At 38.0% G+C, this 25,475-nt stretch overlaps 1 pseudogene; it reads right to left on the bottom strand.

Annotated features, from left to right (window-relative positions):
* Positions 1–23,466: 23,466 nt before the first annotated feature.
* On the bottom strand, positions 23,467–23,619 carry LOC127482804 (small ribosomal subunit protein uS14 pseudogene; annotated as a pseudogene).
* Positions 23,620–25,475: the final 1,856 nt, after the last annotated feature.

Below are 25,475 nucleotides of genomic sequence, written 5' to 3'. Positions count from 1 at the left end.
ACTCAATACATGTACATACATACATATGCACATAGGTATCTGTATATGAAACACATAATATACATACATGTATTCCTTTAGTGATTTTTCCATATATATCAAGTCCAAATTTTTCATATTGTTACTGTCTGATGTTAACTATTTCTACACATTACCATGTGATAAATACAAATGTTATGGGATAAGTCAGTAGAGTTTAAAATTCCCTATGTATTTCCAGTTCTGATATATATATATATATATGTTTCTTTTTTAATTTATAAACTTGACCTACAATGCCTTTCTCTGAGTCTTAAAGGCAGATTCAATGAAACTCTTACCTTTGAGGATAGTCCCCCAAAAGATATTCTTTCTTACTAAGACATTAATAGGATTTTTGTTTTCTTTAATGCCACTTATATGCTTTGTATTTTAATTATTATTGTAGGTTTAAATAATCTTGCCTATTTATCACCATTTTATATTTTATAATAATTTCATATACATTACACATCCAACTGTGAGTTATTTATTAAATAAAATAGGAGTTTTTTTTATTAAGATTCCTTGAATGATGAAGTTACTACTTGAATTAAAAGCAGACTTTAATTATTTTATTTTGTATGACTGTGGGGCCTTCTTTCAAAGACAATGAGCAAATCTATTGATTTTTATTTCTAAGAAATATTATTCTACTTAAAATGCTGCATTTGGAGTCCAATTTTGCCAACAGTGACTCTAAAAGCATCTTTTAACATTGATCTTTTATTATCCTCATTCTGGAGTGACTTCTCTGATGGACTTGGATTCTGAGTACCAAACATACACATCTGAATGTGGAGTTGGTGAAAGGAACATGGTCTATAAGGACTGTTTCTTAGGCCAGTAAGGTAGCAGGCAAATTAGCTTATTTTATTTAGGAGACAGAGGTATATCTTCAGAAAATAATGCATAGACCTTTCTGTTTTCAATTAATTGCCACTGTCATTATTAAATAGATGTTTTACATATACACATTTTTGTCATGGAAAGCAGAAAGTTACTAATCTTTTCTAAGTAATAGCTCTCATATTTCATAGAGATTCTATTGATGGTGAAATAGTCTATTCAAAACATTTAATATTTATGCAGAAAGCCGATACAGAACATTGACAACACAGATCTCTAATAACTTGATAGAAGTTATAAACAACAGAAATATGCTTTATATTTTTTATGACAGTCATCTCTACAACATGCTGAGTAAAATTGACTATTAGTTTTAATAGTTCCAAACTCCAGAATTCCTCAAATATACTTAAGAATCTAATGACTATTCAAGGTATTTTTTTTCCTTTAAGAACAGTGAAATAAATCTCTGGGTTTGTTTTGTCAGGTAAAAATTCAGAAACTACTTTCTTTAAGCTATCCAATTAATTAAGAAACTGAGCTATTTAAGAGTGATGGTAACACAGAAAGCCCAAATGGTCCTGCAGGCTGATTTCCTTCTGTGGCTATCTCACTCCTCTATAAGGTTTCTATCTTTTGCACCAAAATTTCCATTTCTCTAAGAAGTGGATTAATACTTATCTCTCTTCAATAATGGAACTACATGATGTAAAAAGCCAGCATCGTTTTTATTGAGAAAAGAGCCAGAAGCATTTGTCAGCACTAATCTGAAACTAGTTTCTAGTGATTCATTAATATCTTCATTTTGTTGAAATGCTACTGAAAACTGAATGATAAATGATTGGAAGATTGGAAATTCAGACAGAAAGCCCTTTGCAGTCTATTGCAAAAAATACAATGTGGCAAATATTAAATTTCTGAAACCCCTGAAGTCAAAGCCACATTTCTTGACATGATTTTTTTTTTCTGTTTTCAAAACATCTACTCACTATGTGGCAGAAATAGAATTGGAATACATCTGCAAACATCCTAAGATTGCTGTAACAAGTCTGCAGGAATTCACCTCAATTTAGACGAAGTACATGCAATTTATGAAGTCCCTGTTGTAAAAAACAAACAAAAAGATACGTTCAGTTCTCCCTAGGGTTGTCAATTGTTATTAGATTTTGATTCTATACAAGTATAAGCATTGTGAAACCACTTTGTCACCTACTGGAAAATGGCTTTCCATGGTGTGAAACTCACAGTTGGATACCTGTGTAGCATCTAGTAATTACTGGCTTTTCCAATTTGTGCAACTGAATTTCTTTACACATAAGCCATTTTCCCATTCTTTCTTACCATTTGTAATCTGAAAGATGTGTTCAGCTTCAAATTGTTTTGTCTTTCAAAATTATGTTTTAAAGATTTATTTATTTATTTGGAAGCTAGAGTTACACAGAGAGAGAAGGAGAGGCAGAGAGAGCAAAATCTTCAGACCGCTGGTTCACTCCCCAGTTGGCCATAATGGCCAGAGCTGTGCCAATCTGAAACCAGGAGCCAGGAGCTTCATCTGTGTCTCCCACGGGGGGTGCAGGGGCTCAAGCACTCGGGCCATTTTCTACTGCTTTTCCAGGCCATAGCAGAGAGCTGGATTGGAAGTGGAGCAGCCGGGACTTGAATCGGCACCCATATGGGATGCCGGCACTGCATACAGCTGCTTTACCCGCTACGCCACAGCTCAAGCCCCTCAAAATTATTTTTAATTGAGAAAATATATGTGTCATGGTATAAACTGTGATGTCCTGATATATTTATATATAATGAAATGTCTCAATCGAGCTAATTGACATATCAATTCCCTTACATATTTGTTTCTTTTGTGTGTGTGTGTGGTGAAAATATTTAAAATTTGCTGTGTTAACTATTTTTACATACATAATATATTGTTAATAACTATAATCAACATGTTGCATGATAGATCTCCTGGACCAGGTTTTCTGTAAAACTGAAAATTTTTTCCCCTTGTCAAAATCTTTTTTAAAGAGATTTATTGCATTTATTTGAAAGTCAGAGTTACAGAGAAAAAAGGAGAGAAAGAAAGAGAGAGAAAGGGAGAGAGAGAGGGAGAGGAAGGGGGGGGAGAGAGAGAGAGAGAGAGAGAATGAATCGATATTCTGTTTGCTGGTTTATTCCCTGAATTGTTCCAACTACCAGGACTAGGCCAGACTGAAGTCAGAAACTAGGAACCCATCCGGGTCTCCCATGTGAATGACAGGGGCATATGCATTAAGGACATTTTCTGCTGCTTTCCCAGGCATATTAGCAGGGAGTGGGATTGGAAGCAGGGCAGCAAGCAGAGCAGCTGGGACTTGAATGGAGTGCCAATGTGTGATTCCAATGTCTTAAGTGGCAGCTTCTCCATCTGGGCTACAATGTTGGGCCCTGACCAACATCTTTCTAATTCCTCACCCTTCACCTCTGCAGTCTTTGGTAACCACTGTTGTACTCTATGCTTCCTTAATTTCTACTTTTATATAAAGTGAGATCATACATTTGTCTATATTTAAACTACAACAATTTTATTAATAAATTGCGATTTAAAAAAATAAAGGTATTATGGCCATGAATTGATTATTTATGCTGGTTAAGATTCTCTCTGACAATATCTAAATCAATCAAAGTTAATAAGTATGAAGAGTGGGAGCACAACACTGGAGGCTGGTTGGTTGTGTTTGGATCCTGGTCATAGCCATGTGTTCTTGCAAGAGTTTCTGTAATGTCTCTATGTCTTAGTTGCCTGCTATTTCAAGTGGAGAGAAAAACAGAACATATTTAGTGTGGAGAAATAGAGGATTACATATGTTAACATTTATTAGAATGTTTAGAATAATATTGGGTTACAGTAATTATACAATGTGCATTAGCAATTTTAATTGTTTATTACAGAGGATATGATACTAGAATATTTGACTCTGTAATTTCTGACAGCACCTGAGTCTCAAATCCTAAAAGGCCAATAACATGACTTTAGCAATGACTGCTTCTGAAGATCACAGACTATGCGGTGGTCCTTGACAATGTGCTTTGACTTAACATCGGATTTCTTTCATATCACTAAGTGAACTCAGTTCCTGTATGGCATTAGGCCTTGAACTGAGTGAAAGAAATGTAGACCACGGGTAAAGTAAAATGTGTTTGACACTCCTATCAAATAAGTTAGAAGCCTTAAATCATCCTTCAATTTATCTTCTTGCTTTTTTCCATATCTGAATTGTTTTAGGTTTTATTTATTTTGCCTTTAAATATTTTCTTAATATGTATTTACAATTACATCCTCATTGTTTTGAAGATTCCCATTAATTTTTGTTGCCAACGCATGTAAACATTTTCTTCACCCAGAATCTGCCTGCATACCAATCCATTACCCACACTGCTGATGGAGTACACGCTTCAATGCAGTAAAGTGAGCTGTGTCCCCAAAGGTTGTCCTTTATTCATGATCTATTCTTGGCTACTTTTTTTTTTAACCTTCCTTTCTTTGTGCATACTGTTAGCAGAAGTGATAATGATTTTCATTTCTTTTTTTTTTTTTTTTTTGCCAGGCAGAGTTAGGGAGAGAGACAGTGAGAGAGAGACAGAGAGAAAGGTCTTCCTTCCGTTGGTTCACTCCCCTAATGGCCACTACGGCTGGCGCTGCACCGATCCGAAGCCAGGAGCCGGGTACTTCCTCCCGGTCTCCCATGTGGGTGCAGGGACCCAAGGACTTGGGCCATCCTCTGCTGCCCTCCCAGGCCACAGCAGAGAGCTGGACTGGAAGAGGAGCAACCGGGACTAGTACCCGGAGCCCCAACCAGGACTAGAACCAGGTGTGCCTGTGCCGCAGATGGAGAATTAGCCAAGTGAGCCACGGTGCTGGCCGTGATAATGATGTTCATGAGCTTTACCTAACTTAAGGTCACCATTATACTTATTCTGTTGTTTTTAAGATGTATTTATTTATTTGAATTTCAGTTACAAAGAGAGAAGGTGAGCCAGGGAAATAAAAATCTTCCATCTATTGTTCACTACCCAAGTGGTTGCTATGACACATACTAAGCGGGTCAAAGTCAGGAGCCCTGAACTCCATCTGGGTCTCCCACATGGATGTCAGGGAGCAAAGAGTACTTGGGCCATATTCTACTGCTTTCTATGTGCATTAGCAAGGAGTTGGATCAGAAGTGGAGCACACTGGACTTGAACATGCACTCATATGGAATGCTGGCTTTGTAGGGGGTGGCTTAAACTTCTGGCTTTTCATGTTTTTATCTTTAACCTACCAGGACAGAATGAGTTGAAACTTTTATTCATATTTTTAAGGCATACTTATTTAAATGGCAGATTGACAGGGGCTGGCACTATGGTACAGCAGGTTAATGCCCTGGCCTGAAGTGCCAGCATCCCATATGGGCACCGGTTTTAGTCCTGGCTGCTCCTCTTATAATATTTTATACATTTAATTATCCTGCTAATTCCAACAATCATGTTGCTAAACAATTATCCTGAATTGTCTATCATTTGTGTTCAAATTATATCATTCACTTTGGGAATTACCTCCAATCCTAAAGAGCAGCCACTTCAATTGTAGCTCTCTACATGAGTAAGAGTGCTCACCAAATTCATTGCTCGCTGGAAGGAGCTAGACCATGCAACCAGTCATAGAATGAGATCTGTTTTCTAATATAGTTAGCCATAAACAAATGATCAGTATTTTAAAGGTTTACTCACATAACATACTTTTAGAGAATATTAGCTTTTAAATAGCACATATGTGTGACTTTTAATATTTTTCTTTGATAGTTCACTAAATATGAGATAAACATTCAGCCACCATATAAGCACTTAACTGCAACCCTTTTTACTCCAATGTATTCCTACCAATCAGCACTAGCAATTCTATTTGCCTTTTTGCCTCAGTTTTTTTTTTAAGTCTAGATTTTATATAGATGTGTGTGTGTTTTATATAGATGTGTGTGTGTTTAAGGGGACAGGTGCATGTGTGTGTGTGTGTGTGTGTGTGCATTTGTTTACTCTCATTATAGACTTGGTCAGGTTCATATAAGTAGTTTCCAAAAACAATTAGAGTGGGTTAATGCTCAATTTTATAGTTTTCTATTTTCAAATGTTACGTATGTTTCAGAATTAGATTATTTTCTATAGGCTCATAATGAAATTGTAGCAAGAAACTCAATTGTATATTTTTGTTTCATTGATCTTCCTGTTGGCAGGAAAGGGAACTAATAGTTTTAGGGATGAGTGAACAAAATTTGGCAAATGTAGCACCTGTTCAAATATCGTAGATTTGGAGTTCGAAATTGAATTCACACATTCCAACTCTCAAGTTATATTTGTTACTAGAGAAAATCAATTCTGCTTCAAGAAGAAAAATTATTTCTGCTAAGGATTCAAGAGCATTTAACATTGTCTGTGTTAGAACTATTTGACTAAATGATTTGGATATGACTACCCTAAAATCTAAAACCTTTACTTTAAAGGTAGAATATATATTTAATTTAAAGGATTTTACTAATAATTTGAAATAAAATTATTCTCCATTTATCTTAAGTATTCTAACCATTTCTCATACAAATAAATATCCATGATTTGATTGAAGTGAAGCAGCTGCCTATACTTAGATGAAGACCACTAAAGCTGGAGGAAAAATAGACACTTTATATTGCCATCTGCATGTCTAAGCTCTACTGGCCACATCGTAAAAGAAAAGCAACTTATAATTTAACTAAAATATATTGTCATTTTTGAACATTTTAATGAAATATTTGTGATACATATTCATCTGTTGGAATACACAACTGAACTTAGAAAGTAGTTAAAATTAATAGACTGGGAACAGCACTGTGGCACAGCAGGTTAAGCCACTGTTTGTAAGGTCGGTATCCATGTTGCAGTGCCATTTGGGGTCCTGGCCACTCTGTTTCTAAGTCACCACCCTGCTAATGCTCCTGGTAAAGCAATAGATGAACCAAGTACTTGGTTGGGCCCCTGCCACCAAGATGGAAGACATATATGGAGTTCCTTGCTCCCATCTTCAGCTTGATCCAGCTCTGGTTGTTGTGACCATTTAGGGAGTGAATCAGCAGATGAAAGATTTATCTCTGTCTCTCTGTCTTCCCCCCATACTTCTGTTGCTCTTCCTTTCAAGTAAATAAATCTTCTAAACTTTCTTTTTAAAAAATTGATAGTTTGGGGGACAGAAATGTTAATCATGAAACACTGACCCAGGTTTTTGGTTTGCATTGGAGCTTCTTTGAATTGCAAGAAATTTTTTTTTCCAGAGAATCATTTCTTTGTCTTATGTTCCATTGGAATTACTTTTAATCCAATGCATGTTAGTCCAGGCAAATTTCTGAGAAAAATAGCTATTTTTAGTGAAATGCAAATAAAACTATTATCTTGAATACCAATAAATTAAGATAGACTGAGAACTGACATTGAGAATTAATGAAAAATAAACTTGAATACATACAAAGGAGCTACTCACAAGGTTCAAATCAAGCTCCCTTCACAAGATTTCAGTCATATCATCATATGTCACAATACTGACATAAGGAACAGATACAAAATCTTTTAAAGTGAGAAAGAAACATGGTCAAATAAGACTTGCATCAGACTTCTAAACAGCAGCCAGGGCTCAGTAAAGCAGTATGTTCTAATATTCTGAAGAAAATAATTTTCAACCTGAACTTTATTTCAGTCAAAGTATAACACAATTGTGGAAGGAAGGAAGAATACAGACAGTTGCAAACAATGTAACAAATAATTCATCGATGATGCAGCCAAACCTAGAAATATACTGGAGAGTGTGTTAGTCTAAAGTAGAGACTTAATTTGAAAGGATAAAAGAATGAGATTTGTGAAGCAGAATATTCTACATAGGAAAGAAGCAAAGGGAAGTTGTAGAATAAAAGTTAAAAAATCACAAAATTGTAGCCACTAAGAAAGCAATGACTTCTGGAACTGGAGGATTGATGGTTTAAGACAATCAATGAAAGATCTGATCTTGTTTGTGAGAATGTGGTGAAAGATTTATTTACAGGGACAAATGCAATTTGAAAAAAGCCTATTATTATTAACACTAGTGTGGGGAGCAACTGAGACTAGACTAAATTACTGGAACTAGGACTAATTCTATGCATCTGATCTCCCACAATATGGCGCTGAGAGAGAGCAAACAACTTCTATGCAGCTGCCTCACCAATTTGACTAACAAGCGGCAGGAGCTGATCCTGCTCCTGATTGGAGGAGAGCAGCGTGCTCGGCGTGTGGGCAGCAGAGCACGGATGGGTGGAAGAGGACTATAAAGGAGATAGAGACAACATGCACCAGGAAACATCTGAGGAACATCTGAGCAGCCCCCGAGAGAGCCGGCCAGCAGTGTGCTGCTCCTCCGCGGAAGCGGGGAAACGGCGGTGGTGCCGCCCCTCCGCGGAGGCGGGGGCGGGGGGGGCGTCGGCAGCAAACCCGGGAAGGACTGGCAGCTAACCCGGGAAGAGCCAGACAAAGAGAACAGCACAGGGTCCGGTGTCGTTCCTCCGTGAATGGGGGAGCAGCAACTAGGAACAAATATATAAGAAAAATGCATTGATTTAACTATAATGCCTTTTTTATACTCATAACAATGCTAATTTGTGTTGAAGAAGAAAATCTCATGATACATAAACATTGTTTATTTGACTTTATATGTAACAATACATACAGATTCTTTCACTGAGAGAAATTCTTCCTCTGCCTTCAGAGGTAAAAGGTATTTCATTATTCTTTCTGGCATGGTAAAATAGTAATTGCTGCAGTTACAAAATTCCCTTCCCTCTTAATTCTCTTGATTTACTTATTTTTCATTTTTGTAATTTAAAACACTGTAACACATACAGACATTCCATCTTTTACTATTTTGAATTATCTTCTTTTGTTCAATATATTATTCTTGTTTCTTAATAAGTATATCTTCTTATTGTTAATAATTCCCAAATGGAATGAAATCAGCATATGAAAGAGTTATCTGTACCCCCATGTTTATTGGAGCTGAATTCACAGTAGCTAAGATATGGAATCAACCCAGATGTCCACCAACCAATGGCAAGATAAAGCAAATGGGAGATACACACACACACACACACAAATTATGGAATACCACTCAGTCCTAATAAAGAACGAAATCTTGTCTTTTGCAACACAATGGATACAACTGGAAACCATTATATTAGTGAAATAAGCCAGTCCTAAAAAAGATAAATGTTTTCCCTGATCTGTGGTAACTAATAGAGTACCAAAAATGCAATGTAATAGAGTGAAATTGACATTTTGAAATTCATTGTTTACAGCTCTTATCTCTACTGTTGAGGAACAGTGGTTTTCTCTTCTTACTATTGTTTGATCTCCTTACTTAGTGTAGAGTTAATTAATATAAAGTAACTGAAAGTAGATCATTATAAAAATTAAGAGCAGGAATAGGAGAGGAAGGAGGAGGAAGTGTGGTAAGTATCACTGTGTTCCTAAATATGTACATATGAAACACATGAAATTTGTTCACCTTAAATAAAATGAAAAATAAAAAATTAAACAATAGTTTTGTTTGTGATATTACTCTATTAAAGAGAATTCCTCTTTCACATTTGTCTTCTTCTTTCATATAAAACGTAAACACTTGATTACAAGTTATTTATTGCCATAGAATAAGAAAAAAGAAAAAAAAAAAAGAATAGAGGGAGGAAATTGTGAGAGCCAGATTGCAGTGTCTGGGGGGAAGTGACAAGGGATACTGGTGAAGATAGGTCTTAGCAGCAAAGTGAAGAGTCTCTCAGGCAGATAGAGCTTGTACAGATTAAATGGAAGGTTACATGACTGAACAGTGATACTATTGGGAAGATTACTAGAAGACAATGTCTGAGTGAAATAGGATGCCTGGGGTTGGTGCTACGGCTCAGTGGGTTAATCTTCACCTGTGGTGCCAGTATCCCATATGGGCACCGGTTTTAGTCCCAGCTGCTCCTTTGCTGATCCAGCTCTCTGCTATGGCCTGGGAAAGCAGAAGAAGATGGCACAAGTTCTTGGGCCCATGCACCTGCGTGGGAGACCTGGAGGAAGTTCCTGTCTCCTGGCTTCGGATCAGTCCAGCTCTGATGGTTGCAGCCATTTGGAGAGTGAACCAGCAGAACGACATTTCTCTTTGTCTCGCCCTCTCACTGTCTGTAAATCTAGCTCTTAAACAAATAAATAAGATCTTTAAAAAAAAAAAAGAAAAGAAAACATGGTGCCACGGCTCACTTGGCTGATCCTCCATCTGCAGCGCCAGTACCCTGGGTTCTACTCCTGGTTGAGGCACCGGATTCTGTCTCAGTTGCTCCTCTTCCAGTCCAGCTCTCTGCTGTGGCCCGGGAAGGCAGTGGAGGATGGCCCAAGTGCTTGGGCCCTGCACCCACATGGGAGACCAGGATAAGCACCTGGCTCCTGGCTTCAGTTCGTTGCAGCGTGCCGACTGTAGCAGCCATTTGGGGGGATGAACCAACAGAAGGAAGACCTTTCTCTCTGTCTCTCTCTCACAGTCTAACTCTTCCTGTCAAAAAAAAATTAAAAAAAAAGAAAACAAAATAAAGCAAGAATTCATCGTTTACTTAACCACATTTTATACCAAAATGACTATACAATTATTTACAGAACTTATGCTGCATTAAAACTGGCTTATACTATATATGAAATGGGGAAAAATTGAAGCAATGAAATGCATGCTTTAAAATTAGTTTGAAATAAATTACTCGTGTCTCTCTGTTGAGAATAGACTGTATTATGGCAAAGAAGAATGAAGGGAGACTATTGGGAGTCTTTTGCAAGAATTTTATCTCGACATGACTAGTTGCCAAATGAAGAATTCAGGAGTGTCTAGATATTGGATACACTTCCTAGGTAAGGCAATAGATATGAGAAAATTAGTAGATCAAATTTTGACTCCAAAGACATTTTTCTCAGCAATTTGAAGAATAGGATTGCTGCCTAATCTCTTAGGGAGGCTGTAGGTGGAGCAGGTTTTTGAGGGAATATCAGACTCGATTTTGGTTGCATTTGTAATGCTACTCAACATCTAAATTTGAGGTCACAGTTTGAGATTTCTGTTAGGCATTCAATTTGAGGAGGAAACCAAGAGAGTTCTGAGCTAAAGATATTAATTCAGGACAGATTACATAATAAACAAAATAAGTATTGTTTAGCACGGTAAGAGAAAGAGAAAATGCAGGCAGAATAGTACTGGGAAAGCATTGCTAACAACAAGTGTCCAAGACTTGGAGAAGTAAAGATGAAATTAATAAGAGGGAGCAAACAAGATGTTGAGGGAAAGTAATAGGACATTGTGCTACTCTATAATAACCATGAGCAAAATATATTAAAGAGAAGGAAGAGGTCAACTGTATTATTAATCTTAACATGTTAAGTACCTCAGACCCTGAGTGGAGTGGTTTAAAGACAGATTATAAAGAGAGTATTGGAAATAGGACACATAGACAGTTATTCTAATGAATTCTGTTACACAATTGGCAAGAACAGTGGTAGTGTAGGGAAAGAGAACTGGAATCAGTAGAAATGTAATGTTGTAGTTGAAGTTTTTGATTTTAATGATGGGAAGAAGTAACAATTTATTTGGGCCCTCATAGAGCCCAAAATAATGTGAGCTAGATGAAAGGAGAAGTGTTGCTAGAGAAATCTCTCTGAACAAGTAACAAGTGGTAAATTAATATCCAATGTAGGGATTCACATTGTGTATCAAAAAGGAAATTTTATATTCTGTAGCAGTAGGTGGGAAAAAAGAGAATGTCAGAGAAGTTGGTGATTTATTGTAATTTTCTAGCAAATCAGTAGGAAGAATGGCCTAAGAAGTGTTGGGAATTATTATAAGAATGAAATTGATCAATACTTTTTCCTGGGAATACTGAGACCCTTACAGAGATTGGCATGATGTGATATCTATCACCGTTGTCGTATTGTGTCTATGACTTGCCCCTTCATAGTCTAGGGCTAGCTGTCTTGATTTTTTTATTTGATGTTTTAAAGATTTATTTATGTCTGCATTTATTTATTTTAAAGGCAGAGATGCAGAGAGAGGGAGATAAACTCAGAGATATCCTCCATCCAGTGATTCACTCCCCAAATGGTCACAACAGCTGAGTCTGGGTAAGGGCAAAGCCAGGGCCTGGAACCACATTCAGATCTCCAACAGGGTGACAAGTACTTGGGCCATCTTCTGCTGCATTCATGGATGGATTAGCAGAGAGCCAAATGTGAAGTGGAGCAGCTGGGGCTCAAATAGACACTCATATGGGATGCTGACCTTGGCCGGTTAACACACTGTGCCTCAACACCAGTCCTTGTCTGGTTTCTCAGCAATTTATAGGCAATAACAAGCAAAATCCTACCTTAATATTTCAAAGTTTGTCTTCTCTTTATTCTGCTCATGTGCACATTGGCTTTTCCTTACTTTATCAAGCCTCTATTCGAATGGGAGTCCTTTCCTAAGTAACCACTTTGTAACTCTCTATTCCTTTATTCCACATTATTTTTCTTGTGAACACATATCATTACTTGACATATTATTTTCTTTTACTCATTTCTTGCCATTTCTCTGGGGAGCAACCCGGACTAGACTGTTACTGGAATTAAGACTTATTCTATGCATCTGCTCTCCCACAATATGGCGCTGGGAGAGAAGTAAACAGCTTCCGCACAGCTGCCTCCAGTTCAGCTAATAAACTGTAGGACTTGCTCCTGATTGGAGAGCAGCGTACTCGGCGTGTGGGCAGCCGAGTTGGGATTGGCGGAGGAGGACTATAAAGGAGGAGAGAGACGGCATGCACCAGGAACGTCTAAGGGGAACGTCTAAGGGGAACACCCGTGCAGCCCCCGAGAAAGCCGGCCGGCGGTGTTCCGCTCCCCTGCGGAAGTGGGGAATGTGGCCAGGGGGAACTGCCCTTCCACGGAGGTGGAAGGGATAGTAGCCAACCCGGGAAGAACCAGCAGCAAACCCGGGGAGGGCCGAGCAGACGAAAGAACAGCGCAGGGTCCTGTGTCGTTCCTCCACGAAGAGGGGGAGCGACAATTTCTAGGTAGAATTATATTTTTTGGTCCTAGAAAAGTGACTGGCAGATAGATTGTCAACAACTAAACCTTTGAATAATTGAACAAATGTAAGAATAAGCATATGAATGAAATATTATAGACAGAAAAGGAGAGAAATAAGAGTGTGCACTAAAACTATGTTTCTCTATAATGATAATAAGAAGTCCATAATGGTGCTAGGGTTATTGCTTTAGGAGATGCGAGTATGATCATAGTATTTAACTAATTGGAGTTAAATCACAGTAGGAAAAATGAAATGATGAAAAGCATTTGCCTTTTGGAAAGGCATTGGCATGAGAGAGAACACAGGGTACTTAGTGTAGAATGGCTTGATTATTTTTTAAAGCTTTAACTTTACATCATAGTTAAATAAGAAAAGCATATTGTGTGTTAATCCAGTTTGAAAGAAATAATGTGTCTTACTCTCATTTCTGCCATCAAATTATGCAACAGGCACCTGAGTAAAATGAAGCTTGAAGACCACACAGTTGATGGTGGGTATCTTTCTACTTTGGAGAGTCCTGAGCTTGCTTTTCCCTTATCACAATTTCCTTTATATATAGGCTGCAAATAATCCTCAATAAATATCCATTCTATTATACCTCTGATGTTGAATATACTATACTTTTACACATTTGAATATAACTAATTCCAAATACATTTTAAAAGATATATTTTATTTATTTGAAAGGCACAGTTACAGAGACAGAGGGAGAGACTAAGATATCAAGATCTTCCCTCTGCTGATTCACTCCCCAAATAGCCATGATGGACAAGGTTGAGCCAGTCCAAAACCAGGAGCCAGGAATTTCATCTGGGTCTCCCACACAGGTGCAGGGATCCAAGAACGTGGATCATCTGCTGCTGTCATCCTGGGCATATTAGCAAGAAGCTGGATTGAAAGAGGAACACTCACAACACAACTTAGTGCTCATATGGGACATTTCATTTCAGGCAGTGCTTAACCAGCTGAGCCACAATGCCAGACCACCAAATTTATTTCTCTGTGAATAGGAAATGTGATGGCAGTAAGTTATTTGATATCTGTTTCCTAAAATGCATTGCCATAGTTATATGATGCCACACATATGTTTGACAACTCTTAATTTTCTCAGTTAAAATGATAAAAGTCTACACCACAGGACAATGGGAATGTAATAAACTAATAAATATACATTCTGTAGAGTATTGCCTTGTACAGACTAAATAATAAATGATAATTACACCAAAATAATCAATAATGTTATTATTCATCTTAGTTTAAGCAGCCGCTAAATAGTTTCCTGGGTTTATATTCTTTTTGGACTTACATATGTAATCAGTGTGATAGTGTGGGAAGTGAATGCAACAAAGTTATACAGTCAACAGGTGGATTAGAATTTAATCAGGACCGCACATTCAGTGCCAGACACATTTGGTGAAGTTCTGAAAGTTCACTCTAAGCACCAAAAGGCTATCGGTGGATTTCAATGTCTATGTAAAGTAAATGTTAAAATTCTCTCGAGGCTGATTTCAGAGAAGCCTACCAAATGCTAAGTTCCAACTAGTCAGCTGAGAATTCTAATCCTGCTTTGTTTTAGGTTTAAAGTAACTTGTACATCACTGCAGAATAATTCATACATGGGAAGTTATTTTTCCCTTGTTCCCGGGTTCACCTTTCAATGTGTGTCAACACAAATTATCTTTGCCCTCCAGGATGCAGCTGTGTTCAGTGTGGCTCTAATTCTTTGAATTCTTTGCATTGTTTCTGCCCCTGTTTGTGAGATGAAACAGTTTGCATGTAGGTGCACATGGATTTCTGGGTAGGAAAAGACAAAAATGTACATAAATCCTGCTTTCAAATCATTTGAACTTTGACCTTCTTACACAGACTATTAGCCATCCATTAGAAAAATTTCTTCTGAGTAAAATATTGCAGCATAAGGATGTGGCCTGGCACCCGGTCCATGTGAGGATCATGGAATCTTAGATTGGAATGGGCTCACAGAGCCTTTAGGACCAGCTACTAGATTATAAATGTTACACAAAAGGGAAGGATGAGGTCCAAAGACAGCAAAAACTATTCAGTTCCAGGTCTCTGGACCCTTGGTCCAGATCTATTTCAACAGTTTCAAATAATTCAGAGATACAAATACAGGTCATGACTAGTGACTGATTACTCATTACTTCCATGACTTTATTATTAATACGTTTGCCCTGTCTGTACTGCAGCTCTTAAACATGTATGTATTTTGAAAAAGAGGCCATTTTTACCTACTCCTTCATAAAGAAGTGAAAAAAATACGACTATTTATAGGAAGATAAAGAAAGTGGACATTTTATGAAGCTGTACGTTTAAATTAGATGAAGATATAAATCTGTTTCTGAAATTACCTGCAAATATAAAGACATTACTATAGCACCAGACAATACAACACAAATCAGGTGCAAAATTATTCGTCTATAAATCTTAATCTACTACAATTTTATTTTCTCTCATCTATTTGCTATGTGGTACTCCTGAATTTTAGGTGCTAGCTCTATTACTTGGAAATAGGCTCGCCCTAATAAAACTGACATTTCTAAAAGGCTGTTTTTGTAGAATCATGTTCCTGCTTCTGAGATCCCTAATTCAACACCCTTGACAGAGCCTCAATTCTCTGCGGAGTACAATACCAGGAACAAAGGGGAAATAAAAATAAAGGGAGCAAAGAGATGAGAGCAGGGATAAATTCTTAAGGCTGTTTTATTCCACATAATTCAAAAAGTTACAAAGTTCTCTTATGTTGAAACTGAGTTTCCCCATTTCCACTTTGCTTTCAGTTTTCTATCAGTGACAGGCAAAACCAGACATTTAAATTATTTTTGAATACATTTGAGTCTTCAACCAAAACTTAGTAAGACTTTTTTTTCAACTCCAAGTTTCATCTGGAATAATGGATTGATTAAATAATATATACAGGCAATTGACATGGAGGCAATGAAAATTCCCACTAGGTTTTTAAGTTAACATTTTCAGTCACAGAGCATAACAGGAAATAAAGATGAGTAACCTGAAATCTTATTCATCTCCTATGAAATTCATCTAGTGAAAGTCTTCTATTCCATTCAATTGTATCATTTCAATATTTCTTGTGAAGGCAGCATTTCAGCCTAGCTGAAATGAAGAGCTTCATTTTCATGAATCATTTCATATTTGCACAAGTCTGTGTATGCTATGGTTTCCCCATACTTTAAGGCCTACATATTAGACTTCAAGTATCCTAGGCAAATTAGCTCTTCATGTACTTCTATATTTAAACTTTAGCTTTATCTCTTTATTTCAGGAAAGATAAATTCATATTTTCTACTTTTTATTATGAGTGTAACAAAGTAAGCTTTATTGTCATCATTATATGGAAAATTTGAATTAAAGCTTTTGAAAAAAGTTAACCATGAGCAAAATATAGTACATAAACTTTGTAAATACATATTTCTTTTTTGAAATATTTTTTTTGACAGGCAGAGTGGACAGTGAGAGAGAGAGACAGAGAGAAAGGTCTTCCTTTGCCCTTGGTTCACCCTCCAATGGCCGCTGCCGTGGCCAGTGCACTGTGCTGATCTGAAGGCAGGAGCCAGGTGCTTCTCCTGGTCTTCCATGGGGTGCAGGGCCCAAACACTTGGGTCATCCTCCACTGCACTTCTGGGCCACAGCAGGGAGCTGGCCTGGAAGAGGGGCAACCGGGACAGAATCCAGCGCCCCGACCGGGACTAGAACCCGGTGTGCCAGTGCTGCAGGTGGAGGATTAGTCTATTGAGCCGCGGAGGCGGCCTTGTAAATACATATTTCAAAAAGTAGTTTACATAATGTCGATAAGTGATGGAAACTAGGTTTTGTTTTAAATAAATATTAATGTTACTGACTTAAGCACAAGCAATCTTCAGTACAGGATTTATCAGTACCTTTAAAGCACAAACATGCTCAGTGACTGTTCTTGTCGGCATAGGTTTTCCAAGAACACAATTTTAAATGGCATGTGAATAGCACCAGTAAATTTTAATGCTTTCAGATGTAATATTTGCCTTTTTTTTCTCTCAAACAAAATTTTAGGGAAAAAATGGGGAAATTATAATACACTAATTATGCCAAAATAAAAAATATATGAAATTTAAGTTAATTATTGGTAGTAATGAGAACCTTCTCTATTTTCTGATTTATTTACTTTAAAAGTGAAATATTTAATTGATACTAAAGTTCAAAATCCACATAGCCTTTGTTTATAAATCTGATAGTATTAAAATACTTATCATCATAGTTGCTGTTAGTAACTTGATCAAAATTTTATTCTTCTGCTTTATTCTCTTCTCTTCTTTCATAGAGTGTTTTTTTTTTTTTTTTTTTTTTTTTTTTTTTTTTTTTTTGACAGGCAGAATGGACAGTGAGAGAGAGAGACAGAGAGAAAGGTCTTCCTTTGCCATTGGTTCACCCTTCAATGGCCGCCACGGCCGGCACGCTGCGGCCAGCGCACCGCGCTGATCCGATGGCAGGAGCCAGGAGCCAGGTGCTTCTCCTGGTCTCCCATGGGGTGCAGGGCCCAAGCACCTGGGCCATCCTCCACTGCACTCCCTGGCCACAGCAGAGAGCTGTCCTGGAAGAGGGGCAACTGGGACAGAATCCGGCGCCCCGACTGGGAGTAGAATCTTGTGTGCCGGCGCCGCTGGGCGGAGGATTAGCCTAGTGAGCCGCAGCGTCGGCTCATAGAGTATTGTGAATCACTCTAGATATAACTAGAGAAATTGGTTCTGTTAGAAAAGTTCAATCATTTTTCTATTATATAATTAAAGTATTTTAAAAAGAAAGTTCTGCTTTTTTTTCTCACAGAAATTTTTCTGTAAACATTTTAATGCCACAAAAATAGTAATATTGAAAACAAATAAATTACCATATTATAAACATGCAGATAAGTGTGTATCAAAAAATGAGACATTTGGGGCTCTAGTTGTGCCAACTTGCACATCGGCTGCTCCTTTTCTGATGCAGCTCAATGTTAATGCCTCTGGGAAAGCAGTGAAAAATTGCCCAAGTTCTTACACCTTCCCAACCTATGTGGCAGTCCTGGATGGAGTTCTTGGCTCCTGGCTTTAGCCTGACCCAGCTCTAGCTACTGCAGCCACTTGGGGAATAAATCAGGTGATGAGGATTTTCTCTCTCTCTTTCTCTCTCTCTAGCTCCCCCTCTCCCTCTTTCTGTAGTTTTTGCCTTTCAAATAAACCAGCAACTTGCAAAATTAACTATTGCTTATAAGTTTAGAAAAAACTCTCTAAATACACACATTAGAACACAGAATTTTTTTCAAAACATAGCTAACTCATGTTTTAAATAATGTATGTGAAATCCATCCTATTAATCCATTTATATCCACTGTAATTTAGATGTACTTTATCATAAACTTTATCACTGACATGAATATTAAATCTTTTAAAATAATTCTCTGCCTTAAAATATTACTATCAAAATATCATGAAGCATATAACTTCACAAATGAACTCCATTGGTTTGTTGAGGCAAAACTGTGTTGTTGATGTGTGTAAATTCTGTCTTCAATTTTTAAGAATTTTCTTATAAAGTAAGATGTCTTATTATTTAGTAAGCTTAGAATATTATTTTTCTGGTGATTTATAATATTTGTACTCTTTTTGATATATAGCTTAAAATTATAAATACTCAGATAACCAATAAATTTACCGAAATTGAAGATCTTTGAAATATTAAGGTGATTTTATTTGTTTATGTGTTGTAGTCTTTAAAAGGAGAATTTTTTTTTGTTTTTGACATTTTCCCAGATAATTAAGGAAACAAAAAATGTGTGAAATATTTACCTCAGCTATGGAATTGATATTTTCATCTTTTATAAGCATTCATTGCTTCTTAAACACAAAACTTTAAAAGCACCATCATGAGTGCCAACTATTATAGAGGTTATAAACAAATGCAGTATTGGAAACCAGATGCTGTTGTGACCTTAATAGTTGATATTCTATCTCCTTCAACATTAAGTTCCAGAATAAAAGAAGCACCAAATAATTTTAAATTTTTGTGTCATTGTTGTTTTATTTAATTTGCTTCTATTATTATTATTACTGTATAGTTTCCCCTATTTAGCAATAATTGAATTAATAGATAATTTATTTACATTTTTTTCATTTATTTGAAAGGTAGAGTGAGAGGGAAAGAGGGAAAGAGGGAGAGAGGGAGAGAGGGAGAGAGGGCAAGGAGGCGAGAGGGCGTGAGGGCAGGAGAGAGAGAGAGAGAGAGAGAAATCTTCCATCTGAATGTTCAATTCCCAAATGGCCACAAGAACCAGGACTTAGCCAGGCTGAAGCCAAGAGTCTGAAACTCCATGAAGAACTCCCATATGGATGGCAGTGGCTCAAGTACTTGGCCATCTTCTGTTCTCCCAGGTGCATTAGCAGGAAGCTGGATGAGAAGTGCAGCAGCCAGGCTTGTAACAGCCACTCGTAAACAATGCTGACATTTCAGGCAGCTTAACTCAACACACCACAGTGCCAGCCCCTTGATTGGCTATATAATTTCTTTTGCACTTCGGTTACATAGCTCATATCCTTCAGAATCTAATCAGGAAAACAGAAACCATCACATTTACTTAAGATGAAGAACATTTAATTCAGGGAATTGAGTATACAGGTGGTGCAAGAGCTAAGAGAACACAAGAAACTGGTAGGGAAAGCCAGAGGTTAAGGGGAAGAGGATGCCATTATTATTCCCTGGATGCAGGAAAACAGATGAGATTGTACAACTGGTGCGCAGGAGCCCAGAGTTCATTGCTGTATCTGGATATACAGGCTGTGTTGCCCTGAGACTGAAGGAGATACAGCTGCTCACAAAGGTAGAGAAGAACCAAAGAAAAAGAATCTGAATTCCCCTTCCCATTCCCAGTAATGAAAGCTGGTTTATATGGAAGCTCCAGAAACAGTCATCTGGCTTCAGCTCCTTTGAACTACGCAGGCACAGAGACAATATGGCCCATGTAATTTATTGCTCAACACCCAGTTCCACCTACTCTCTTATTAGGCTTTCACATAATAATCCCATGTTCCTCACCAACTGGATGTTGCTACAAATCATACATGAAGCTACACTCATCCTCTCTTCAGAAATGGGGGACACAAAATCCCATCTAGCATCATATCTAAGGCAGAATCACTCTGGTACATACGTGAATCAGTTTGGTCTGGTGACTTTGACACTACATTCAAAAGTAAGGCACAGCCTCATTCAGTACAATTCAATGAAAAGTGAAAAAGATAATAAATAAGTACAAGAAAATAGATATTATTAAATGAATGAATGGATTCCTAAATGAAGGTCATACTTAGAGGCATCCCAGACTTCATCCCAGACACCAAGCATAGACACACCTTCTGCTTCATATACTACACTTTGTGTTACTTAGGGTGCTTAGAATAACCTGGAGAAGTACTTGTGTATTCAGGCCCAAGGTTTTACTAAATCTCTTGTTATCACTCCAGTTCCCCCAAAGCATACCTATTTGTGATGGGTTAGGAATGAGAATGTAATATAGGTGTTTCACGAATTTTACACTGAGAATTACTTTAAATATGTGGACTTGCTTCAAGTGAAATAAATCTGTCTCCCAAGAAGATGAGAAACAAACTTGTCTCTATTTTGTTCATTGAAGGCCTTCTATTTCAAGTTCCCTGATTACTCCTCAATTCTAGCATTTTAAATTTTCTTTACAGTAAATAGACTGGAAATTGCATATCTGAATGCAGGTAATTTCTTGAGCATACTGCTGTGATGTGCTCCCGTGAAGTGGAAGCAGGAGAAGTAGAATAGGGCAAAGGGAAGGTGCCGTGTGATGCACACTCACCATAGGCATCAACCAGCATTCTGAACGCACTGACACTGGAATCCCCCCTAGAAAAGCTGACCTTTACATTCCCATTATATCTACTCATCATTAGATGCAGTCTGCCCCCAGAAGGGGATCTGGCCCTGGACCAGAGAGTGTTGTCAAGGGTAGGGCAGGGGCCAGCGCTGTGGCACAGTAGGTTAAGCCTCTGCCTGTGGTGCCGGCATCCCATATGGACACTGGTTCTAGTCCTGGCTGTTCCTATTCCAGTACAGCTCTCTGCTAGGGCCTGGGAAAGCAGTAGAAGATGGCCCAAGTACTTGGGCCCCTGCACCCAAGTGGGAGACCTGGAAGAAGCTCCTGGCTCCTGGCTTTGGATCAACACAGCTCCGGCCATTGCAGCAATTTGGGGAATGAAACAGCTGATGGAAGACCATTCTCTATCTCTCCCTCTCCTTGTCTATAACTCTACTTCTCAAATAAATAAATAAAAATATTTTTTTTAAAAGAAAGAGTAGGGCAATTTCCAGAGAAGACTGATAGCTGAGGGTGTCAGCTGGAGCAGCCTCAGCAGCCAGAGGGGAAGTGTTTCTGTCCTGAGGCAGATTTGGGCAGTGCATCAGAGTGCCAACAACATAGCAGTTAACTTCTGGTTCTATAATTTCTTCAAATCTTCTTAATTTTCCAATTGTTATGTTCCCTATATTCATTTTATTCTTCATGCACACTTTATGACCTACCTATTTATGGTCAATGATTTTCTGATTTGGACATACAGATACATGTATGTAGAATAAAGTTTGCTTGAATATACATAGATCAGATAGATCAGTTCTCACTCCACATATAAATAATTCACCCTTTGAGTAAAAGAATAATAATAGTTACTGAATATGCATACAGAAATGTTAAATAATTGCTTATAAGAAGTTATTGCAGGCCGGCGCCGCGGCTCAATAGGCTAATCCTCTGCCTTGCGGCGCCAGCACACCGGGTTCTAGTCCCGGTCGGGGCGCCAGATTCTGTCCCAGTTGTTTTTAAATACTGTGTGTGTGTGTGTATTCCTTTATGGTGCTAGTCACTTACTTAATCCAGTTTAATAAATGGAACAAAGTAATGCAGATTTTTTAAAATGTGTTTCCTATGTTAGGGACATGGTTAGCTCATTAAATAGAGGTTGATCCCCAACAAGGTATTTGCATTTGCTATGAAGAAGAGATAGATTGTATTATCATAATAATAATTTCATGAACTAATTTGAGCAGTTGGGAAAACTGAAGAAAAATCCCCCAACAATGGATATTATAGTGTTATTAATATTCAAATTTTGATTGTAGTGGACTTTTTACCCTCCAAAGGATTGCAAGAAACCCCTGCAATTATCTTAGACTTGGAGGGCGGCTGATTGAGTTCATTGTAACCAGCCAATCAATATGCTGCCAATCCTACTTTGTTAGTCAGTGTGTCCTCAGATTAGACATACTTTGTTAGCTTGATCAGGAAAAACCCCAGGGTCAATGCAACCCAGAAAGAGCTAATATGTTTTGTATAGAGGTATGGTTATCCAGCTCAAGTCCTCAAAAGAACTGATTGTGGCTACTTATCAGAAAAGTGACTTTTTCCAGTAACTATTGGTGCAGGTGAGACATCTTTACTTTTCTAACTTCTTTAAACCACTGGGTACTGTCTTAAAATGTAGTTGGACATATCTGTTTACCACATATTCTTCACTGAGAATAAAAACAACACTCCCAGGGGAATCTATACTCTGAATTATCCAAAACACTTGATCCTTAATTGTAGAGCACATGGAGTAGTTAGCAGGTGCTCTACTGAACAACAGCTACCAATCTGAGAAAGTTGTAAGATTTATAATAACAACTCAGGTGTGATCTTCGGGGAGAGAAGAAATAATACCTAAGTAATATTTCTGGAGAAAATGATTTGTAATACATTGACTGAAATTTCTGATCACAGACCTAGTATTTTTGCTCATTTGTTATTCTGTGTTGATATAAAGATTGGTGACTACCCTACCAGAAGTAATGATATAGTAACTAAAGAAATAACCAATAATAGTGACCAAACAATATTGCTTGTTGTAAGTCTTCAATAAGATAGAAATGACATAAAGAGTTATATAAAGAGAATATGATTTTGTAACATAAGCATATGTACAATGTCTCAATTCTTAGCTACATGCAGCAGCAATAAATCTTGTGTTACGGAAAAAGTAAGTGCATTTTCTAAAGTAATACTGAGTTAAGGGTGTCACTTGCACTCAGGTAGGTCTGCAAACCAGACATGGAGGACCTGTGGTTGGGATTCATGACTGAGAGTTCATTGCAGAATTGGTAATACAGGATGCACCTGATGCCAACACTGAGTATTGGAAAATTCTACTCACCTCCCAGCCAAGTGGCCGGGTCTGGCCACTTCTTATCAGGAAACGCAGCTCACTATATCAGACACTGATAAAATGAGATGTACTTATTTTTTCAGTCACATTAATGACCAGAAACTCTTTTTATTTTTATTGAAGTTATTTATTTATGTACAAAGAGTTAGCATGGTTTTCCATAGAGCTGATGTAGTAGAAAATCACTTAGTCCAACTTAATGAAACTGATATCCTTTGTGTATGGCCTGAAATGCTGGTGGCACATGTTAAGACCTTGCAGGTGTGAGCAGATGTACCAAGAGTGGGATCTCTGGCCAAATTTTTATGTGTGGCTCCAGTAGAGCTGCTGCTGCCCCATCTTGCTTTTAGGAGTCCAAGGAGGCGGCTGGCGCCGTGGCTCGCTACGCTAATTCTCCACCTTGCGGCGCCGGCACACCGGGTTCTAGTCCCGGTTGGGGCGCTGGATTCTGTCCCGGTTGCCGCTCTTCCATGCCAGCTCTCTGCTGTGGCCAGGGAGTGCACTGGAGGATGGCCCCATGGGAGACCAGGAGAAGCACCTGGCTCCTGCTTTCAGATCAGCGCAGCGCGCCGGCCACAGCGGCCATTGGAGGGTGAACCAATGGCAAAGGAAGACCTTTCTCTCTGTCTCTCTCTCTCACTGTCCACTCTGCCTGTCAAAAAAAAAAAAAAAAAAGGAGTCCAAGGAGGCAAAAAAATTTGTTTTAAAATCTAGGTAGTTGGTTCTTATTAGTTAAGCCTCAGAACAACAGACATCCATCTATAAGGAATCCCAGTAAAGCAAACATCTACCATGTTTAATGTCTAAAACGGCAAATTTACTGACTCCCACCCACCTGCAAGTTTCATATATTGAAAATTTCTCCGAAGCTTCAATGACTGAAAGAACAAAGGTCCTTTAATCCATCTGTTCATTCAATACCACATGTATTCATTCTTCATCCACACGTATGCAACCATCATTTGAGTAACAAGAACTGTACTTATCTCAAGTGTAAAACCGTTAAAATTCTTATCCATCCCTTTACACACTATTATAAGTTCAAGAAATATATGAGTGATATAAATTCTCATTTGGTATTCAGTAACCAAGAGAAAAAATAAGGAAACAATTAAAAGACACCATAGGGGGCCAGTATTGTGGCATAGCTTGGAAAATTCCTTCTTAGGACACCAGCATTCTATATTGGAGGGCTTTTTAAGGCATGATTGCTCTGCTTCCAATCCAGTTTCCTGCTAATACACCTGAGAAGGTATCAGAAGATGACTGAAGTCTTTGGGCCCCATGTGGGAGACCAGGAGGAAGTCCTGGTTCCTGGCTACAGCCTGGTCCAGACCTGACTGTTGCAGCCATTTGTGGAATGAAGCAGCAGATGGAAGATCTCTCTCTCTCTCTCTCTCTCTCTCTCCCTCTCCCTTTCTCCCTCTCCCTCTGCCTCCCCCTCCCTCTCTCTCTCTTCCCTCCTCTCCACTGTCTCTCCCTCTCTTTTGTTAATCTTCCAAATGAATGGATCAATGAATGAATGAATAAATAAATATTTTTTTCAAAAGACAATCTAAATAAAATAGGGGACAAACAAAAAAGGAAACATTTGTTCTAGAGGTTAAGACACCAACAGGGGTGCCAAAATCCCAGTCAGAGTGCTTGGGTTTCTGTTTTGGCTCCAGTCCTGATTCCAGCTTCCTCCATATGCACACCCTAGCAAGGAGCTCAAGTACCATCCATGTGGGATTCATGGAGTGAGTTCCAAGTTCCCGTTTTTGACTCTAATACCAAGGCCATCATGGACATTTGGAGAGTGAACTGACAGATGGAAGCTTGCTTTCTCCTTTCCTTTCCCTCTCTTTCTCTCTCTCCATCTCCATTATCTGTCTATGTATCCTTGTATTGAATAAATAAATAAACAAAAGTTACTTATGAAATACTTGACAAAGAGCATGAAGAAAAGAGAAAAATGAATTGCAACAGCATACTTCAATACAGTGGTTCAAAAGATAATACTCAAATACATGATGGAGATGAAATTCTTATTTAATTGTAATATAATTCTTATTCTTATTATAATACAGTCACAGGTGCAGCTTTTACGTCTTTCTTTTACTACCAAGAAGACTTTACATTCTGAGTTTTTCAGTATAATCATCATTTTCACCTGTCATCCTGGTCTCCATCTGACAAAATATTTATTCCAGATT

This window comes from Oryctolagus cuniculus, chromosome 4 (assembly GCF_051225735.1).
Source record: "Oryctolagus cuniculus isolate XC-2025 breed Fujian yellow rabbit chromosome 4, ASM5122573v1, whole genome shotgun sequence".
Lineage (NCBI taxonomy): Eukaryota > Metazoa > Chordata > Mammalia > Lagomorpha > Leporidae > Oryctolagus > Oryctolagus cuniculus.
The sequence above is the reverse complement of the archived record's forward strand: the minus strand, read 5'-3'. Positions and strand labels throughout refer to the sequence as shown.